This window comes from Protopterus annectens, chromosome 1.part0 (assembly GCF_019279795.1).
Source record: "Protopterus annectens isolate FY-2018-M chromosome 1.part0, PAN1.0, whole genome shotgun sequence".
Lineage (NCBI taxonomy): Eukaryota > Metazoa > Chordata > Ceratodontiformes > Protopteridae > Protopterus > Protopterus annectens.
The window spans coordinates 1,759,925,865-1,759,938,656 of record NC_056725.1 but is presented as its reverse complement, the minus strand read 5'-3'; the positions used below and the strand labels follow the sequence as shown (position 1 = coordinate 1,759,938,656).

The 12,792-nt window shown below is 40.6% G+C and overlaps 1 protein-coding gene across 3 annotated transcripts in view; it reads left to right on the top strand.

Annotated features, from left to right (window-relative positions):
- MBOAT1 (membrane bound O-acyltransferase domain containing 1) overlaps positions 1–12,792 on the top strand; it is a 1,680,446-nt gene that overhangs the window by 1,367,633 nt on the left and 300,021 nt on the right. The gene's annotated exons all lie outside the window — the stretch shown is intronic.

The following is a 12,792-nucleotide window of genomic DNA, read 5'->3' as shown; positions in this document are numbered from 1 at the left end:
AAGCTAATCAATAACAACTGCTGTTGCATGCTGAGGTACAATGGTTATCAAGAGGTAAAGTTTTGTCAAGAGTGTTTGAACTACGGAATGAGCTGTTAGCATTTCTGCAAGGCAAGAAACCCAGTTTAGTTTCAACTTTTTAAAGATATGATCTGGAAAGCCAGGCTTGCTTATTTGTTGGATATTTTTGGTATTTTTAATGATCTCAATGCTTTCATGCAAGGAAGGAATGCAGCATGCTTTTCTATGATAGATAAGATCGAAAGGCAGAAATGAAATTTAGAATCTTGGAAGTATAGAGTTTATTTGGATTGTTATGACATGTAGCATAATTCATCGACTGTAGCCAATGAAGTAGGTGATAATCTTGATACTGCATATGTGTGAAAAATTATCACTGACCACCTTAAAAATTTGACAGAACGCTTTGCATTTTACTTTCTGTCAAAAGAAGATCCATGCATAGCAAATTCATGGATCCAGAATCCATTTCTTTCATCAAAAGAAAATGTCAGTTTGTCTAAAACTTTATAGGATAAATTGTTGGAACTGGCTACTGATGAAGGATTGAAGATAAAATCTGAAAATACAGCATCACATGCCTCTTTTTGGATAAAAGTTAAAAGTGAACATCTTGAACTTACTGAAATTGCTTTAAAATCACTTCTATCATTCTTGTCAGCACACCTCTGTGAGATTGGTTTCTCGGCCATGATGGTTATTAAAACAAACATAGAAACAGTTTAAATATACATTGCCCCATTTGAGTAGCATTGTCATCAATCCAAACTTGGTTAGATAAGTTGATAAACCAGGAACAAGCTCTTTTGTACAATTAAAAACTATGTGTATATTTAATGTGCTCATTCAAAGTGTGCTTATATAGATATTTCATTTAAGGACTTGCTATTTCAGTCATAATGTTTGCTTAGCTACAGTCTTTCATCTGTTTTGTTCTGATTTTATGTTGACATTCTGTTTGAATATAGTAAATAACCTTGCGTGATTTTGTCTTTTTTTTAATTCAGTTTTGTAGTAGTTAGCTTTTGTTGTAGTTGACAAATGTAGCAGTTCTGGACAGACTTGAAATAAAAACAAGTGGTCCTCCATCACAAATAGTTTGAGAAGCAATGGTATAGCAGAAAAATAGCAATAAAAATATTCAGGTTTATTTCCCTTACTACAGTAGTGGGACGCCTGAACTACCAGCTGTTACGCAATAAAGAAAAAGGAAAACTGACACAGCTAAGACATAAATCATACATTATTTATTTGCCTTTGTTTACCAGAAAGGTCCAGCTGGGCAATATGCCCATTTTCAGTGGAGGCCCAAGGTGAAAGGATCCATACATTTCACGTTAACAACAACAACAAAAAAAAACAAAGACATTGTGACATGTACTGTGCTACACCACATTACATATGTGTGCTTATACTACGAAACATAAAAGAATCCTGTGGAATGAAGATATAGTCCAGCAATATAACATTCTTACCTTAACAACATTAATTTAGCCTTTCTGTCTCAAAGTGCTTATTTGTCTGATTTGATTCCCAGCTGGGATGCTGTCTTTGCTGAGTCTGAATGTCCCCTCTGTCTGCCCTTGAGTTTTCACTTGGGTTTGCTGTTTCCTCTCATATCTCGAAAATACACTGATAACTAAACTGTCAGTGCTGTAAATTTCCCATAGGTGTTCATGCAGACTTTGTGTGTAGATCCTGCAGTGGGCTGGTATCTCGTCCAGAAATGGGTCTCTAGCCATCTGCCAAGGTAGCCTTTGTCTCCGTCTCTGACATTAAGTAGGTTAAAGGTGGTATTGGAAAATGAATGAATAAGCAACTCATTATAAGAAGCACTGTTCATCCATTGGCATGGTTGTGCTTTACCCGTGGATGGTAGTTTTACTAATTTAGGCTTCATGTGTATTGGCAAACTTGCCATTAGTGGGGCAACTCATTAGTTTTCATAAATGAGCAAGGCTCTTGGCATTGCTGTAATATTTTTGTGTTTGCCAAGTCCACAATTGTGGGGATGCATGTTGCCACTGCAACCTGGTAAAATGCTGGATCTGTGCATTATGTGGCCAGCATTCTGCATTGTGAATCACAGAGTAGATGCAGGGGTTAAAAGTGTGTAATGCTCACACGTATAAATAAAAGCTGAGAAACATGGTGGGAGGTTGGCATAATAGATAAGGTGTTTACCTTACAAACTCAAGGTGCATGGTTTGATTCTCACATGGGATAATTGACTGGGCTTAAAATGGCCCACAAGGGCAGTTAGCCTAGTATAAACCTATACCATATCGTATCATATAACATAGTTACTTGGGTGATGATAATTGAAAATGTTTTAATGCATGTATGAAATGCATACAAGCATGTGTATTTCATGCTAAATGAGTGCAGTTGGGTACAGCTCCACACATTGCCAGAACATGGTAAAAATAGCAACCAAATATTTTAATCAAATGACATCTGGTAAAGACTACCCTCCAGCACATACAGTGGTGGTCACAGCTCTGTCCTTCTGTTGGAGGCACACCGTTTCAAGGCAATAAAAAATACTGGAAAATATATAACTAGATTGTATATTGAAATGATTTGACATAATCCTTCAGACGATAAGCAAGTCTGACTTATTGAGTAAAATATATAGTAGATATATCTTAAAGAATAAAAAAATATCTCAATTAGATTAGTAATATTAAAACTTAACCACCAGCAGCTCCAAGCACTTTCATTATTTTTTAATTATGTAAAGGTTAACATATTTGAGAAATGGCAGATATTTTAATTAATGGAAGCTAATTGGACTTTACAAAAAAAGTAAAGAAAGAAAAATTAGGAATAGGAAGTAAACAATTTAACCTTAAAACACCACTCAGAGGAGAGTAGCCAGTCAATAATTAATGACGAATGTAAGCTGACCATGGAGAGTGGCTCCACCTCTTTGCTTGTATATTTGAAATGGTTCCAAAGGTTTCTAATCATAATATGAAGGATGTAACAGTGACTGATCTGATTGATTTTTACAAGAAAGGATCTCCTCAGCTTCATTTGACTCAGATCAGTGAACATCTTTTAACACTCCAAGTCAAGGCTGGAATTTCTTTTTATCTTTCATTGTTTTAAGAAAGCTGTTCATGCTCTTCTACAAGATTTTCTGATTCTGTCTCTTTGCATGCATTGTTGTAGTGAAAATATTGCTCAAAGAATTTGAGTTTTCAAGACACACTGATGGAAAAACACAGACATTGCCCTAAAGCAGATACAGTTCAGTTGAAAAATTATATTATAAAGTAGGTGCTGCAGTAAAAGTTTCCCACAAAACCAGTGCATTGCAGAAACGAGGTTAACTTCAAACTTGACAGTTCCTCTCTTACATTAAGAATGAAAATGGTTAACATTTTTTTAAATTTTATTTAAAATTTGTTGTAATGACATAAGATCACATGGCACAATGACATGCAAAAAAAAACATTGTATCACACCTATAAAAACATCATGAAAACAACATATCCAAACCAACAAGTAACTATTCTACCTGTGGACAAACATATTAAATATTTTCATTACCACCACTCCCACTATAATAATTTCTCACCTGACCCACACTTTTGCCCATTTTAATTTATTTTAATCGTGCATTCCTGAGCTCTCAGAACATATTGGTACATTCTAAGATCGTGTTTTCCAGTGCAGTCCCTGTTCCAGCCCAAAGCACCCTTCCAAGCTTTAACAAAAGTCTACTTACCTAGCCCCCTTCAAGGTCGCCTGCTAATCCTAATAAGCGAAATTTCAGTGGCTTGGAACAGTCTTCTGTAAAATCCTTTCCCATTCAACAGTTACACTTTCCTAACATTTTTGAATATGGCTACATGCCCAAGTCATATGAATATTACCAACTCCCTTTTGTCCAGATCTCCAAAAATTTTCACCCCCTTCTCATATAAAGTGTTGAGCATTTGCAAAGGTGTCCTCAACCATCTGAGCTACTATCTCATATAATGATCCCACTCTGCAAGCAAATTTTTCAGGCAGCCTCCTGTCCTAAAACACTCTTGGTACTGTTAAGTTTCGTATTTTCCATCATTCTCTCCTTATCTGAGTTATCATCCAGTTGTATACCTTACTCGAGGAAAACCTTTGGCTGCCTCCCCATCCCAATACTGCTGCCACTCCTGCTCACTGTAATCTTAATCCTTAATTCTGTTATCCACCCCAATATTCCTCAACCAAGTATGTACTGTATGAGTCAGTTGGCCAAACTGTAACCAAGCCCTATCTTGAAGGTTATATTTCACTTTAATTGCATATGAAGTACAATAATGCTTCCATCAACATTCTGCACCAAATCGGCAGTAATCTTAACACGTTATTCTTCCATCCTTTCCAACAGACAGGTTGACCTGAAACCTTGATGTTATGATTATTCCGTAATCCAACACAATGCAAACCCAGTAATACCTTCTGGGACCCATTCAGAAACTTACAAAACCTGTCAAGTGGAAGAACTTTGTATTTATCCCTCATTGGCCACAGAAATAAACTAACACCGTCTCTGGTTTAGTACTAAGCCAGATGCCAGGGCATATAATTTGAAACCTGGCATACTACTTACCTTTGGCAATCCTCACTCCTTTTCCATACCACACAAATTTGTCACACTGTGATTGAATAATTTTAATCATTTTGAAATCCAAAACCCTAGAAGGTAAATGCCTACTAACGTAGATAGCCTTCTGGAGAACCATTATTTTGATTAGGTTGATTCTGCTAACTAAAGCAAAAACGTCATCTGCCCAATACACCAACTGGGAGGATATCAATTCAGCTTGTGCTGCATAGTTTCTCACCATTGCCTCCCCTTCCATCCCACATAGCATTTGACTAAGTCAGTCCACCTGTAATTTCCGTGCTGTTCTATACTGTTCAGTTGCACTCAGCCTCAAGCCAGCCCTGATGTGCACTGTTTTGTTTCAATTATATTCCAATCGGACTTCCTGTTAAATTGATCAAAAATATGTATAACCCTAGGTAAGATTAAATGCAGTCTATCTCAGGCCAACATACGATCATCAGCAAACAGACCAAAATACTTCCAGTGGCAGGAACATCCCACAGGTTTGTGATGTGACTCTTTGTTTTACCATGGTATCCATAGCCAAAATAAAAAGTATAGGTGATGAAGGACATCCTTGCTGTGTGTGTCTCTGCTTGCTTCCAACTCCTTCATCACATCACCATTGATCATCAAGCAGGTATTAGCATTCCTTTAAAGTGCCACTACCTCATTTCTAAAATGAGGTCCTGCTCCTATTTTACTAAGAATCTAAAATAAAAACTTCTACTCAGGAGTCTTTTTTTTAATGTCAGAAAGAATGACTTCTCCCTCCTTCCAATATTCCTGATCATCCATCAGTAAAAATTGTCATATCAGCCACCAATTGTCATTAGCTGATCTACCTTTCACAAACCTTGTTTGGATGGGTGGCAACATTTTGTTTGTCAGCACCATGGTTAAGGTTTTTACAACTGTATTAATTAAAGAAATGGGTCTATTATATTTCAGAAGTCTCACATCCAGTTTGCCTCGAAGCATAACCTACAGTGTACTGGTATATGAGTCCAGCAAGATCCCTGTATGAGCACCTTCAATAATCACGCTAACCAAGTCCTCAACCAACAAATCCTTATAGAGCTTGTAAAAGTCGACCAGCAAACCATCACTGCTTGGTGCTTTATTCGATTTCAAAGCACTAATTGCACCCCTAACCTCCAGGTCAGATATTTCTTTATTTAACCCTCCTGCTTAGCTTGGTTTTACAATGCACCTTGCTAGTTAAGCATTTGCTTGATTTTATGCACAGGTAACCTAGTGGTCTGTACCACACTGAACACCAGGCTTTGGCTTTATTGATGTTTTTGTGTGTTTCCAATATTTATATTTGTAAACATAGTTTGATTTCTGTACATTTAACTGTGTGAAATGTATGTGCAAAACTGGTATTTATGTTGCAGAAAGGTGTTTGAAGTCAAAGTTTTTATCTTGTAAATTGTGCCAGTTCTCCTCCCACTTCACTTTTACTACTGAACCCATTTTTATCCATCTGCTTGGTCTTCTTTTCCTGTTTCCAACTGTTGTATCCCAGTCAGTGTGCATTCCTTGCATTTTCCAGAAACTACAGCTGGGTACTTTTTTGTAGAACTCATCAGTTCATGCTCCACCCATGCTGTTGCCACATGTTCCACACCTTTTGGCCCCAAAACATGGACCGAAGCTCCAAAGCGGTGGCATTTCCATATTCATAAAGGATATGCACACCTTCAGACTAGTATCCCAGCATAGCATCGGAGATACTTCAGGTACAACTAACAGTGGGTAAGATGGCGATTCAAGTCGTAGCCTGCTGTAGGTCCCCAGCCATGTCCCAAGACTCTCACTTCACGTTCCTAAGCACCCTGGAAACTGTTAGGTTCACACCAACACTCTCATACTGGGTGACTTCAACTACCCTCCATCAACTAGGAAAACTACTCATGCACCAATACACTTGCCCAAGTCTTCCTGGAATTCATTAATTCCAATGTGCTGGACCAGCTCATTCTTACCCCTACTAGAGGAAGCAACATCCTTGACCTGATTATTACTAACATGGGCAACCGTTGCTCAACACCAATAGTCAATTCCTCCCTGGCCATATCCGACCACAAACTAATTACTCTGGAAAGCCACACCTCACCCACACCACCAGCAAAGGTAACCACCATGAAAAACTTCTCCAAACCCTTTGGGCTCCTAAAAAAAGAGGTGGCTAACTTCACGGCACCCATGTAAATGGAAAATAGGTGCATGACTGCCGATCATTCACCAATGCACTGTACAAACACGTACATAAATGCATGGAACTAGCCATACCCAACAGAACCAATATGCTCTCCTCCAAAAAAGGGAAGCCAATCTGGTGGTCCCCTGCCATTAGCAAACTCTACAACAGAAGGGAGAAACTGTTGCAGAAAAGGTGAAGTCCCAAGACTGGAAAAACTCCTTATTAGCCTCAACAAAAAGTTAAGATCCCTCATCAAAATCTCTAAAGCTAGTTATGAAGGGTCAAATTGCAGCAGACACTAAAAACAACCACATAGCCGTATACAGTTATATCAAGATTCTCCACAGCAATATCCAAATTTGCTCTGAGTTAGTTCACAATGGTACCTCCTATACTGAGCCAACTGATATTGCCAACATACTGGCCGACAGATTCAGTGCCAACTTTACCCCTCACTCCCCTCCTAAAGGACCAATCACAGTACCGGAAGAATGCCAGGCACCCAGCATTACTGCAGCACAAGTTAAAGCTACATTGTCCAAGGCCAAGAATACAGCTTCCATGGAATCCGACAATATCCCTGGCTGTGTTCTATATGAACTACAAAGTGAACTGGCACCTCACCTGTGTGCCCTGTTCAGCCACAGCCTCAGAATGGCGCATTGCTACAGTCATCCCTCTCCATAAAGGGGGAGCGACTACAGACTCTGGGAATTATCGCCCCATTAGCCTGACAAGTCTGATATGTAAGGCTATGGAGCGCATTATCATGGACCTAATTAACAAGGATATAGGGAATCTACAAACTGTGGATCCCACGCAATTTGGTTTTGTGAAGGGTAGATCATGCCTGCTCATCCTGGTTGACTTCTTTGAGTCAGTCACCAGAGCTGTGGATGAGGGTAAGGCAGTTCGTACAGCCTACCCGATCTGGCCAACCCCTTTGATACCATTCCCCATTCTGAAATTATTGATAGACTCACCAAACTAGGCATCAGCCCTATATCACTAGGTAGGTTGCAAACTAGCTCACAGATAGAAGCCACAGTGTGAAAGTAGCAGACTCCAAGTCAGGCTGCCCGACAAGTTATGAGTGAAGTCCCACAGGAATCAGTCCTGGGTCCTCTTCTGTTTAGCATCTAATTCTCAGAAGTCCACGCCAACTCAGAGGGACTCTGGCTGACCATGCTCTCCAATGATTGCAAGCTGGGAGCCATTATTAACTCCCAAGTGATGTAGACATCCTACAGAAAGGCCTCACTGAAACCAATGACTGGTGTTGAAACCATGGCCTTAAGCTTAATGCCAAAAAAATGCATCTTCATTCCCTTTGAGAAAAACTCAGTTCCCACTAATTACCACATTGATGGTAGCCCCCTGAACACTGAAGGTGTTATAAGAGATCTGGGAACACAGGCTGACAGCAACCTCTCCTTCAACCACCACATTGCCACTGTAGTCAGAATGTCCTTCTATGTGGCACATCTCATTACCAAGGGTTTTGCATCCAGGAAAAGAGGTCATCATCTCTCTGTACTCCTTCCCTCATTAGACCAATCATTGAGTATAATGCCCCATTTAGCATGTACCTCACTAAACACCTACAGCAGCTGGAAAGGCCACAAACATACCTCACGAAGAGGATCCTAGGCATTAAATACATGCCCTACATGGACATACTCAAAAAACACCAGCTTTACTCTGTCTCATATTGTCTATTAATAGGTGATCTCTGCTTCACTTACAAAGCCATGTCTGTTTCAGCCGTGTTAAAAATGTTACACCTAAAGAAATCCCAATCCCTCCACACCACACACTCCAGAGACCTCAACCTCATTATTACAATCAACAGAACATTCTGATGGGGCAGGTTCATAACCCAGAGACTGCCCATGCTCTAGAGTAGACTTCCCATACATGTCAAGCAGAGCACCTCACTGGCCCTCTTCAAGAGAAATCTTGATGAGTGGATGGGAAATAGAAAGTTCACCCCGGGATCACTGCAGTGGCTCTACTTGATAGAGGCACCAGGGACTAACTCCCTCACCAGCCTCCATAGAAAGCTGAGATCCCTCATAAAATCTTCCAAAGCTAGTTCTGAAAACAAAATTGCCAAAGATTTCAAAGACAACCACAAAGCATTCTATAGCTGTCAAGAATCTAAATGGCAATACTCAGATTTGCTCTGAGCTACAGCAGAATGGCACTGGATGTACTGATCCCAAGGATATTGCCAATATCCTGGCAGATAGATTCAGTGCCAACTTCACCCCCTCTTACCCCCTAAAGGACCCATCTCAATATTGAAAGAATGCCAAATTCCGGCAATCAATGCCACTCAGGTAAATACTCCACTCTCCAAAGCCAAGAATACAGCATCCATGGGACCAGATGACATCCTGGGCTGTGTACTGCATGAACTACAAAATGAACTGGCACCTTGCCTATGTGTCATGTTTAATCATAGCCTCACCTCAGGCTTTGTGCCCACAGAGTGGTGCACAGCTACAGTCATCCCACTCCACAAGGAGATCCACTTTGGATACCAGGAACTACTGTACCATCAGTCTGATGAGCCTGATCTGCAAGGCCATGGAACGTATTATCATGGAACTTACAAACAAAGACATTGGCAACCTTCAAACACTGGACCCCACCCACTTTGGGTTTGTGAAGAGCCAATCTTGCCTTCTGAACCTGATCAATTTCTTGAATCAGTCTCCAGAGCTGTGAACAAGGGTAAGGTTATTCCACACAGCCTACTTGGACCTCGCCAAGGCTTTTGACACTATCCCTCACTCTGGAATCATAGATAAACTTACTAAGCTGGGCATTAATCCCTCACGCTCTATGGGTTGTAAACTGGCTTACTGACAGAATACACACTGTAAAAGTAGCCGACTCCAAATCCAGCTAGAGACAAGTGACATGTGGTGTATCGCAGGGTTCTGTCCTGGGCCCACTCTTGTTTGGCATCTACTTCTCTGAAGTAGAGGCCAACCCTAGGGGACTCTGGCTTACAAAGTTTGCAGATGACTACAAGCTGGGAGCCATTATTGAATCCCCAAATGATGTGGATATACTACAGAAGGGCCTTACTGAAACAGATGCCTGGAGCCAGAGTCATGGGCTCAAGCTAAATGCCAAAAAATGTATAGTTGTCCCCTTTGGGAAAAAAATATGTACCTGTGAACTACCACATAGGTGGCAGTACATTAATCACTGAAAGTTTGATAAGAGTCCTAGGGACACAGGTAGACAGTGGTCTCACCTTTGATAACCACAAAGCCATAACAATTAGAAAATCCTTTTACGTGGCACACCTCATCACTAAGGGTTTTTCATCCAGAAAAAAGGTCATTGTCCCCCTGTACTCATCCCTCATTAGACCCATTATAGAATACAGTGCTCTGTTTGGTGTGTACCTCACAATACATCTGCAACAACTAGAAAGGCTGCAGAAATACCTTACAAAAAGAATCACAGGCCTAAAGCAGATGCCATATGCTGACCATCTAAAGAAACTCCAACTATACTCTGTTGCATATCACCTACTCAGAGGTGATCTCTGCCTAACATACAAGGCCATGTCAAAACCAGAGTTGTTGGACATGTTACATAAAGAAATCCCAATCCCTCCAAGTCACATGCTCCAGGGATCTTAATCTTGTCAACATGATGAATAGAACATGCTGGAGGGATAGGTTCCTGACCCAGTGACTCCCCATACTCTGGAATAGGCTGACCATACATGTCAGGCAGAGTGCCTCAATGGGCTTCTTCAAGAGAAACCTTGACGATTGGATGGGAGATAGGAAATTCACCCCTGGGATCACATCAGTAGCCCTGCTAGACAAGGGTCCAGGAAAGTAAATATTTGTGGGAAGCAATAGCCAGGGAATCGTTATGGCTAGGTTCGTATAGGCCCTAGGACCGATAGTCTAGTACCTACCTATGAAGACAAAAAATACCAAAAGTCCAGCTGCAAAATATTGACTGTAAAAGCGCCCGATAATACAGGACTTGACATACCAGTATGCATGCTGAGAAAACTACCTTTGCACATGTAAAATCTAATTTTTTAAAAACACAAAAACATTGTTTTTTTGCAGCAAATTATATCAAATGGTATATATTAACACTGAGATGGCACACTGAGTAAGGGCATATCTCCAGCTGTAGGAATTGTGCAGTCTCGTACCTGTTGATCAGTGAACTAGTCAGTCATATGTGGTTTGACTAAGCATCTGTCAACCACACACACACAAATAATTTAAAAGTGCAACATCCAGTTTACCATAAAACAGGGCAGCAATATAAATTGCATGTTCAGGTGAAGAGAGATTTGGCAGGTGATGGGTCCAACTTCAGACTGAGCTCTCGGACTGTGTGTTTCAGGCAGATACGTCCCTAGCCTTAGGCAACATTTTACCTTAACCTAGGATGATGCCTCAATACAAACGAAAATGATTAACTTTAACAATTGGCTTAGTTTCTGGTGTCATTCCAGGGAGATCCAGTACCTGACAGCCTGGGAAGATATGACTGACAGACCATGATGCTTTGCCAGAGATAGCCTGCATCTGTTTCACTTGGGCTTCAGGCTTCTGGCAAAGGCTCTTATCCATCCCTATCGTGCTTTTTTTAGAAAAAGTGATGAGATTAAAACTATCAACATAAAAATTTCAGCAAATGCAAATTAAAGGTCATGCTGCTAAATGGTAGAGTCTAAACATGAAACTGCATTCATTGCAAGCATTCTTAACCCTGGAAAATGCTGACAGCTGTGCAGTCACAGAAACCTGGTTCAAAGCTGTGGAGCACCCCAGCCTTAACTAGATACTCATCCTATCATACATTCAGACCCCAAACTGTGGGTAGTAAAGCCAAAGGAGGTGGAGTTTCAATTTCAATATATATTAAAGACATATACACCTCCAGGCTGGTCAAACAGTATGATGCACAGGAGACACTCCAGATGCAGTTAACAATTGACAAGACCCTATACAAATCATAGCTAGCTATTGGCCCCCAAATCTGACTCAAGATGCCCAATCTGCCTATCTGGACCTCTTTGAATCTATCAAGATTCATCCTGGCTGACTTTATCTACCCAAACATATACTGAAAGAACACAAATGACCAGGGAATCCTTAATTTTGTCAGTGCAAATGCTTTGGAATAGCTAGTTGATACCTCCACAAAATGTGATAATATCTTGGACTTGGTATTAACCAACATGAGTAACCACTGCAGTATCCCTGTAGTATCATCCTCCCTGGTAAGATCCAACCATAAAGCGATCACTTTCAAAGTCAAAATCTCCCCCCAACCCCTCTCGAGCCAAGATCAAACAAAAAACTTCTCCAAAGCTGATTAAAGCCTGCTTGAGGAATGGTATAAACAGCTTCACAGCCCCCTCCCCCTCTCTAAGAACTGGCACCAGTATCCAAAACTATACCAAAGCACTAAATGAACATTTATACAGATGCATGGAATCAGGAATACCTGACAGGACTAATTCATCCTCCGCAAGGAAGAGTAAACCTGTCTGGTGGACATCTGTAGTAAATAAACTCTATAACAAAATAAAAAAAATTGCTGTCCAGGACCAAGACAGAGCAGATGCCCAATTGGAAGCTGTCTCTCCTTAGCCTAAACAAGCAAGTAAGAGTGCTAGTGAAATCCTCCAAAGCAAACTTTGATTCCAAATTGGCCACATCTACTAGAGACAGTCATAAGGCCTTCTTCACATATGTCTGCAGTCTTAAAGGAAGCACCCATATCTGTACAGAACTGGTGGTCAAGGACACCACATAATACAAATGCTGCAGATATAGCAAACTTGCTGGCTGACAGATTCAGCAAAAATTTCACTCCTCTGTCCCCCCTCCCATCAGTAAATCAGGACATTCCAGAACCTGCCCCTTCCCCTTATATCTAGGGTTCAGGTCATCAC